This window comes from Meleagris gallopavo, chromosome 10, assembly GCF_000146605.3.
Source record: "Meleagris gallopavo isolate NT-WF06-2002-E0010 breed Aviagen turkey brand Nicholas breeding stock chromosome 10, Turkey_5.1, whole genome shotgun sequence".
NCBI lineage: Eukaryota > Metazoa > Chordata > Aves > Galliformes > Phasianidae > Meleagris > Meleagris gallopavo.
The window spans coordinates 12,046,239-12,056,398 of record NC_015020.2 but is presented as its reverse complement, the minus strand read 5'-3'; positions in this window follow the sequence as shown (position 1 = coordinate 12,056,398).

Below are 10,160 nucleotides of genomic sequence, written 5' to 3'. Positions count from 1 at the left end.
GGGGGGGTCTGTGCCATGAGACCCCTGGTGTTGTCCCATACGGTGCCAAGACACATAGACACATCCCTGGGGCTTTGCATCCTCGTGGTCACCGTGTCACTCCCCATGTCTGGACAGAACAGACCATGGATTAAGCCTCCTTGGTGCCAGCTATGGGTTTTCCCTTCTGTTTCCCTTTTCCTGTGGGTTAAGGGCACTTGCTCCCCCCCCCTCCACCCTCCCACCTACACACGAGTGCTCACTCTCTGTCGTCGTCGCTCGTCTTGTACTTCGTCCGACGCGGTACGTAACTTACGTTACTAGTACACTACATTATACGTAAGTAATTACGTAATAGGACGTGCGATGCTCAGAGCAGACCTACCACCTCGTCGACCCTTACGGGTAACCCGGTTTACCCGGGTTTACGGGGGGTTAGGGGGACCGGGTTACCCGTTTTCCCCCCTAAAAACCCGGGGGGTAAAAAAAACGGGGGTTTTTTTTAAACGGGGTTTTTTTTTTTTTTACGGGGGGGGGGGTTTTTTTTACCCCCGGGGGGTTTAAACGGGGGTAACCCCCCGGGTTTTTACCGGGTTTTTTAGGGGGGGGGTTACCCGGTTTTTTTTTTTTACCCCCCTTTTTTTTTTTTTTACCGGGGGGTTTACCCCCCCCGTTTTTTTTTACCCCCCGGGGGTTAAAAAAAACGGGGGGGGGTAAAAAAACCCCCGTTTTTTTAACCGGGGGTTTCCCCCCCCCCGGAAAAAAAACCCGGGGGGGGTAAAAACCCCCGGGGGGTAAACCCCCCTAAAAAACCCCCCCCCGTAAAAAACGGGGGGGGGGGGGGGGGTTTTTAAAAAACGGGGGGGGTACGGGTACGGGGTACGGGGTTACGGGTACGTACGTACGTACGTACGTACGTACCGTACGTACGTACGTACGTACGTACCGGTACCTAACCGTAACCGTACCGTAACCGTACCGTACCGGTACCGGTTACCGTTCCGTACCGTACCGTACCGTACCGTTACCGTACCGTACCGTACCGTTACCGTACCGTACCGTACGTACGTACGTACGTACGTACGTACGTACGTACGTACGTACGTACGTACGTACCGTACGTTACGTACGTACGTACGTACGTACGTTCGTTCGTCGTCGTCGTCGTCGTACGTACGACTCTCACCACCCTCCACCCCCCTCCAAACCCTGCAGGGTGTGCCTGCCTCTTGTGCCTTGGCATCGCTTGACTTGGCCAGGGACGGAAGTGGAAAGAGACAAACATCAGGAGGAAAAAAACAACAACAAAAAAAGGGCTGCTCTTGCAGTATTTCCAACCCATCAAGCCCAGGGTGGGAATCTCACGAGAAAGCTGGCTCTCACCAAACCCCAGGCTGAGAGGGGTGGGTAGCGGCCCGAAGACTTGACTGCTCCTGCTGAGATCCCAATGGGTACCGAGGAGTTCAGCACCCACTGCTGCTCACGCATGCCACTCTTCTGCCCCCCATATCCCTCCCCTACTCCAAGTCAGTGCAGCCAGAGCCCTCTGTGCACCCCAGCTCTCATATGGCTCCATGGACAACCAGGACAGACAACACAGGACAGATGTGCAGCATCAAAACAATCTTCCCACCATGCTGCTTTAACATTTCCCAGCAGCTTTGTGGCAGCCCTACAGCAAACCAAGCTGCATCAAGCCAGATACAGGCTTCTTTGAGGCAAATCCCATTTGAAAGAAAACTCTCTAGTGCTTCAAACTTCCTGCCTTCTCGCCTTGCCCCGCACAAGGCTGCAGTGCTGCAGTCACAGTTCTGTGGAAATGCAGGAGAGCTGGTATGAACTGGGGCTGGCATGGGACCAGCACCACAGCTGCGTCCCTGGGGAGCTGGATTAGCTAATACCACGTTGGGAAAGGGCTGAGGTCAGCCCCATCACCCTCTGTCACTGACAGGGACAAGAGAGCTTGGATATTGCTCCAGAAGGAAACTGCAACTAAAGAAGAACAGCTTTCTGAGTAAAATGGTACAGAGCTCATTGCAGAGAAGAGCGGTGCTCACCTCTCCTCGCTCCCTGCACCTCGTGGTAACTATGGTAGGGCTCAGCACTGCTGGGACACCAATAACCCTCACAGGGAACACTCGATCTGATCAGCATTTGCACAGCCCCCAGCCTGGGCTCACCATAGGAACACCCATCCTCAGCTCACCAAGGATGCAGGGCTGGGCTGTTGATCCCCATCCATCCATACTTGCTGGGGTGCTTTGCCCCATTCGTCCTGCTCGTTCCTCACCAGGTACAACACTCACCTACCCAGGAAAACAGCATCCAAAAATCACCCCAGAGAGGCTGAAAGTGGCCCCATCACCTCCGCACACCCCACGGTGGCTGGCAGGAGGCTACCTCGGAGGCGGGCGCTGGCTTGGGGCTTTGTTTTTTGTCCTGTTTACCCTGCCGAGAGGAACAGAGGAGTTCAGTGTGCAGGAATCTCGTGCCCTCGCCCCGCTCCCCCGCCACACGAAAGCTGCTGAGCAAACAGGAGGACGCAGAGCCACTCGCGCCCCGCTGGCACCCGTTGCCTTTCGGCGCGGCCGGCCCCACTGCCAGCTCTTGCATAAGTAGCTGTCTCAGCTCGGTGCTGTTCTCTAGGCTTTTTTCTTCTTTTGTCACACAGGAGGCATGGCCAAGGGGCTTGGGACAACAAGAGCATTGAGTATCCCCTCCTGCTTGTTGGTTGCACGGTCCAGGTCCCATGGTTTCCTCCTGCAAGTCTCCAAAGCCAAACACAAGAGCATCTTTGCAAGGTCATCTCGATGCCATTACCTTCAAGGAACACTCATCATCCTCCACGTTGCAGAAGGGTTCTTGCATCCTATTTTTTGTTTCTTTAAGCCCTATGTAACAATTCCTGATTAGAAGCAATAAAAATAATAATCCAAACGCCAGTCTCATGGATTTCATTATTATAGAAATCTCTGTGCCAACAGCCCTGCTTACCTGCACACTTCCTCCGTGGGGATCTCCTCACCTCACAGCACAGGGATTAGATCAAATTAACTCACGCTTGGAGCTGTGGCAGGATCAGGCAAATCCTGGCTTGGCTAGCTCTCTTTAAACTACATCTTGCAAACAGAAGGCCTGGAAACAGTTTTGCTTTAATTGCTTTTTAAAATGCAGCCAGCAGATGGTTTGGTAACCCGAATTCATGACTCTTTCCACAGCTCCAGGCTGCTGGCTTTGAAACCAAACCCAAGCAAGACCCAGGTAGCGAGGGCCCCATCCTGCCTGCTTCGCCAAAGCACCCATGTGGTGCGTGGGACAGGACAGCACAAACACAAGTTACACGACACTGGGGCAGCCCAGATGGGCAGGAACATTCAAGCATACCTGCCCCTGGTCCCAAGTGTAATTTTTGGTTGAAGGCAATGGGCTGGCTGCTCCTGAAGAGTACTTGCTGAGTGTAGGACAGCCAGAAATGAGGGGCAATTTGCACAGGTACCACAGCCTGTGGCCAGAGCCACCGTGTTCAGAAATGCTTCAACGAGCCTGGAAAGCCCGTGGGTTCATAACATAGTCTGCACCACAGGGAACGTCCCTGGCCACACATCCTTTCAACACCTGGTCCTTGGGGCTGCTCCTGTGCACCCATACCCAAGAGCATCCCAGCTGCTCCCAAAAGGCTATGGGTTAGGGGAGCAGGGACCTCTGCTCACCCTCACATGCTATGTGATTGTCAACAGTCCCTTCACCCCTGCCATTAGCCACATTGATGGGCCAGTGTATGGTGTGTCCCCACGTCCATCAAGCTGGGAATGGGGACCAACAGGGCTACAGATTGACGTCCATGCTGCAGCAAAGTTTTAATAGGTTCCTTATGTCTCTGCTGGCCTAAGCGTTGTCCTCACCTCTCTAGAACACCTCCATGCTCAGCATCCCACACCCAGATACACAGCCATGCCCCAAAACCAGCCACATCCCAGTGCAGATGAGTTAAGGCTGTCCCGAGAACCTCGCACGCGTCTGGTGAAGCAGACTTGTTTTTCTGTAACAAAGTAATTTGAAATTCTTGGAAGGCAATCAGGAAAGTACAAAGTATTCCAGCTCAGGACAGCCTGGGACTCATTCCTTAGAGGCACAATGGTTGTTTACTCAATCCCTCATACATTAATATCTAAAAATTCATGAGTTCAATTGTAAACAAGAAGCACTGACTTCAGCGGATTGTCTACTTAACAACAGTTGTCCTAGCCTGAATGCTGATTTTGTTATCTTTCTTCTAATCTTACTATCAGAGGGTCAAGATTTCGCAAAAAAAATATGGGAAATATTTCAAGCCCATTTATTTCTGGTTTTGAAACGCATCCCTCTGAAACCCAAGGCCAAAGAAAAACTATTTCGAATCAACATCGAGGAGTGCAGGCAGGGAGAAGAGCTGTTTGTGCCAGCACTGTCCTCTGGCTCAAGAACAAATGAGCAAGAAGCCGGCCACAGATGCGCTTGTGCAGGAAGTCAGAAGATTCCTAACCACCACAAGGGACTGTCCCAAGGCAGGGGACAAATGGACACTAAATAATCCAAACTCAAACTGCTGCCAAGACAAAGCACAACCGCTTGCTGGAAGCAAAACAGCAGGCTGCCTGCGGTGAGCGGAGCTCTCACCTGCATTTAGCAGACTCAAGGAACGACACACGCGGAGGAGGGAGCTTCCTGAGCAGGATGTTCGTGTATCTTTATCTCTGCTGCTGTCAAAGGGCAATAGCTGAGATTGCAGCCTGTCAGAAAGCCTCGCTGCAGGCTATCTCCCGAGGACATCAACAAGCCCGGACAATCACCTTCACTCTCTTGATAAAGGTTTCCAAGCAAGTGAACGCCCAGGGAGCTGTCACCTTCACCAGTTATAAATCATAGAACCACAGAATCACAGAATGGTTGGTTTGGAAGGGACTTCAAAGCCCATTCAGTCCCACCCCCTGCCATGGGCTGGCTGCCCCCCACCAGATCAGGCTGCCCAGGGCCCATCTGTGGCCTTGGGCACCCCCAGGGATGGGGACAGCTTCTTTGGGCATCAGCTTGCCTGGGGCTGGTTCAAGCACCAGGTACAGCCTAAAGATGCAAAGCCTGCGGTCCCTGTTGGAGTTAATCACATTTTAGCTGTAAGCTCCTGTCCCAGCCTGCAGAAACAAGGCAGACAAGGTCGGGGTGACAGGATGGTTACGCACTTACTGCCAAATCACTGTCCAAGAACAAGAGCACTTGGGCAAGCCCAAGTTTCATCCAACAAAGAAACTGGGGAGAAAACACCCCCTCAATTTAATCTCTGTCCCTTCCTGCCCCATGGAAGCCAGTAGAACATGCCATCCAAGAGCACTCACGAGTCTTCGATCTCTACTTCTTTGATCTCCACCTTGGAAAAGCCACTGCACAGCAATGCTGGCGGTGTCACAGCAATGCAAGAGGTACCATTCAACTCCCTGTTCGTTTTGGTGAGCAGTTGCTTCTATGAGCATCATGTCCCTGCAAGACATTTAGGTCTAAGTTTGCATCCATACAAACATTCCACTGGAACTGAACAAAGCCAGGCTGTGTTTGAACTCAACCTCTGAGGTCTGTGAGGAGGACACATAGAACCTCTGGGAGTTGGAGCTCAATGATCTTTAAGGTCCCTTCCAACTTGAGCCATTCTACACTTCTGCACTGATGCTGCTCAGGCTGATAAACTCATTCCGATGAAAGAATCCAGCAGACCACTTCAGGCGGTGGTGAGAAGGGCTCATTCTCCCTATCATGAGCTGGGATATCTCCTCCCTGACCGTCTGCAGGGATGGCAGTGAGGCAGAATGCCTGCCCATCCTGCCCGCCAGCTGGGCTGCCCCACAAAGCAGTTCCATGTTTGTCTTGGACGACCTCCTGCTGGACCAGTGCTTTCCACTGCGTGGCTCTCCTGCGCTGTCAGAGAGCGGATTTCCTGCTGTTTGATCTATTTTCGCCGCTCGTTGCGCCGAGTGCCTCCTCGTTTCCTCCATCAGGACCAATCTTTCCATCGCCCCAGTCTGGGTCTTGCTGTGGGATGAGGGCTAGAGATCAGGGAGCTGCTCCATCCCTCAATGACCCCGAAGAGGCCACATCCTAGCCCACAGGAATGGCACGTGGACACAGAGTGCCCTCTGCTGCTGCAGCCTCCGAGGAAGACGTGGGACAAAGCAATATGTAGCTTTGTAAACCTCGGGACAGGCTGCCAAGCTCACAGCCTCCCTGCCAACAGAGCCTGCCGGCACACTGCTGCTAACCACAGCTCCTGGGGAGCGGGCTGGCAGAGGAGGCCCTGGTGGCCATGTCACACCTGCAGGGACACTTCCGTGGTCTCTTAGCAGCCCACACCACAGGAAGGAGCACAGAGCATGGCAGAAATGGGCTGTTTTTCCCGAAACAGTGTAGGGAAGCAGCTGCACAGGGAGGCCCTGTTGCAGGTCAGTACTCCTCACAAGCAGATGGGGTGCAAAAATGGACACCTCGCCCTTCCCAGGCCACCAGCCAGCAGCTGTTCTTGCTGCAGAGGGCCCGCAAGGAGCACAAAGACAGACATTAGTTAATTAAAGGCCCAAACAGGTTCTGCACAACACTTTGCAGGCTTGGGTGCAGCCTCTGGGCCATTCAGGAGGTTGGTGGGTGCTCATCTTGCTCCCAGAGCACTGCTGCTCTGTTTTCCTTTTCCCCACAAACCCTCCCATTTCGTTTGGGCACAAAGAACCTCAAGGCAGGTTTCAAGAGCACGCCACAGGCGGCAAAGTTCATTCCCTGTTAATAAGGCTCCCTTTCAGAGATAAGGCCTATTGACACCAGAGACTGACAGGGGTTTATAGCATTGGCAGCACTCCGTCCTCCAGCAGGGTTACGTGGCACAGGCAACGTCCAGGAGATAGTCATCACCTGCTGTGAGCTGACACTGGCCTCTTCCTGGCTGCACAGCCTGCACATTCCCTACCTCTGCTACAAGGGAAGGGTTCTGCCAGCCTGAAGTCCAGCTCCCAGCTCCACAAAGGACCACTCAAAATTCAGACCATATGTCTGAGAGCACTGTCCAGGTGTTTCTTTGCCATGCTTTTATCTCTAGATCTCTCTGTGACAGAGGACAGCAGGCTCCCACCATGCTCAGTGACCACATCCCTCAGTGTCACATCTCCAAGGTCTGTAACACCCCCAGAGATGGCGACTCCTCCACCACCCTGGGCAGCCTGTGCCAATGTCTCACCACTATTTCTGAGAAGAAATTTTTCCTCCTCCACCAAAATCTCCCTTTTGGGAGAGGCCCCTTTCCAACTTCTCAGACATTTCTGCTGCAAAGCCTTCTCTGCTGGGACGTTCCCCCCGGGGGCTGGACCCCTCCTCACCTCCATGACCCACACATCCTTTTGCTGACCCTACCTCTATCCCCAGCGTGCTGAGAGTGCACAGCCACTATCTCTGCATTGTGCTGATTAGGAGATACCTGGCCAAGAGGAGTGCCCCACTGTGTCTTCTAGTTATCTCACAGCTGCTGTAAAGTGCTGGCAACTGAAACGCTGAATCAGGAGTGCTCAGCTGGAAGAAACACCTTTGGGTTTCAGCACCAGCATGGACTTGTGCCAGTTTGAAGCCTTTGTTCAGGGAGCAGAGGACAACCCAGGTAAATGTGGCTCAGTGCCCATCTCCTTAGGATACCTTGACCCCAAACACGCTGCAGTCAGACAATGGGAGGCCAAGGGGACCAGCAGCACAGCAGCCAGCAACCCAAAAATAATTTTCTAACACCATCTGGCTTCTTTATCACAACACCCGTGGTGAGATATGGCAGCCGGCAGCACTGGCACCCAGAAGCTCCCACACTACCGATGCTGTTGTTATCCTAGGGGAGTCAGCAGAACTCCTCAGGAGCCTGCCCCAGCCACAAGCAGCTCCTGTTTCCCTGAGCTCAGCAACCCTGCCCGATAAAAGATGCAGTAGAGCAGCTCGGAGAGAAGGAAAAACCGCTCCAGCATTGGCTCACATCCCATCAGATAGGGCACACAGCCGCACAAAGTCCTGGGGTACAGCTCATGGTGCCCTGTGGGGCACACGAGGTGGGGACGGCAGCTTTCATGGTTCCCATTCCCAGGCACGTTCCCTGTTTCAGTTTCCCCAGCTGTCCCAATCCACCTGACAGGATGGACTTTCGAGGCACGGCAGGTGAGATGCTGGCAGAAACAGGGTATTCCTGCTCACTCCCCCACACTCACCGTGCTGCCTGCACGAAGGAGCCAGAGCCGCGGAACATCCCTACAGGTCAGCATCCAGCACTGCCTGAGGCTCTGTGCCACCTACCGAGGGAGTGACATTGTCCCTGTCCCCAGCGCTGCCAGCAGCACTCGCTAGGCGACAATGCCACCTGCTGCCCGCTGCCGGCCAGGACACCCCGCCACGCAGCGCGGCAGGGCGCTGTCTTCATCAGACTGTCCCATCCGATCCCCCCATGCTGATTTTGAGCCAAATCGATGCCCTGAACTGCCTTAGGGCGAGCACGTGGCAATCCCAGTGATTCACCCACCGAGTGCCTCCAGCCACCTCCGGCTCCCCCCTGCCTGGGTTTAATCATCTGGAAACACAACGATGCTATTTTTTTTTAAACTAAGAGCCATACCGTGAGACACTGATGTATTTTAACCTTTCAAGCACTTGCACATTGTTTCTACAGCTTAAGATAAAAGATGTTACCAAAGTGGGGAGAACAGCGGTAATTATCTACAGTTCAGATGTTTAACCTTTAGAGAAGGAATTGGGTTTCCAGCCCTATTTGTTAAATGTTTTTAAGCTGCACTTTTCTAAGTGGCTGTACTCCTGATTATAAGTGTATTGTACCAATAGCTGGCATCCACAAGCACAGCCTGAGGCTGATGGTAGCCCCAAAACTTGGGAGTGACAATACTACAGAAGGTGACATGGGAACAGATTGATGAGGTCCCTACAGCCAGACACCAGAGGGATGTGGGTTCTTATTCCCAGCTGCTTACCTGGTGGCAGAGCCTGTCCTCAAAGCCAGGCTGAAAGTCAGGGTGACAGGCTTCTGCATGGATCTAGATGGCTTCTTACCCATCCTAGTAGGCTATTTCTGAAGGAAACAGCATGGTGGTGCTACATCTAGCATTAATTGCTGGAGAACGGTGGGGGGAATGAGTACCAGCTGGATGATGCAAGAAGGGTAGGTGCACATCAGGAAAGGAAGAACCCCACCACGGGTCAATTCAGGGACCACAAAAAGAGCAGCCATCACAAAGAACCAAATGTCTTATCCACGTGCGGCAGGGATGAGGACTCAGCCCACATTCACTTCCCTTCAAAGCTCCCTGGGGCTCTGTGTCCTGGCTGCTTGCCCTATTCCCTGCCTTACAGCAGAGCAGTGCTTCTTCGTCGCACTGACAGGCAAAGTCAGTCTCGTTGGCTGTCTGTAATACATCAGGCTGCTGCACCCTGAAGGCATCGCTAGGTGCTGATCCTCCCCTGACAGCCATTCAAATTCATACTTACCCATATGGAGTTGCCACTTGGCACCACAGCCTCCTGAACTGATGAATATGGGTGGAGAGAAGGGGAGGTGGGAGGGGGAAATCTGATTGCTGTGCTGGTTCTGGATGTGATTCTTTTTGTGTTAATTTCAGAAAATACTGTAGTTTGCAGCCAGCAATACCTGCAAGGGAAGCATATTTTAAGTGAGCATCGCAGGCGAGCCATGCAAAACAGATTTCAGCTCCATCCTTGCACACACTGAGTTAGGTTCCCTTGGGGAGAGAACAGAAAAATGCTGTGAGGCCATGTGTCACCTTCACTACCCCACAAACCACAAGCTGGCAAGAGCAACCCAGTCCACAGCTGGGACTGGGATTGACCTTAGGACAGCTGCAATTGGTCAAGGAAAAGGAAGAGGCACAGAAGCAAAAAAACCCAAACAACCCAGCATTGTTGCACCAGCAGAACAACAGCCATGCACAGAGATACCTGGCTGGTATTCTATAAATTATGTCAGATGGTTTTGCTGCAAGGTTGTAAACCGTAAGATACAGCTCTGAGATTTTGTGGCATCTTCTTAAATCACTGTTTTCTTGCCCAGGATGCAGGGCTTTGAGGTTGTTTTTGTTTTTATAATGTAGATGGCATTTTACAAGGCTTTTTTTTTT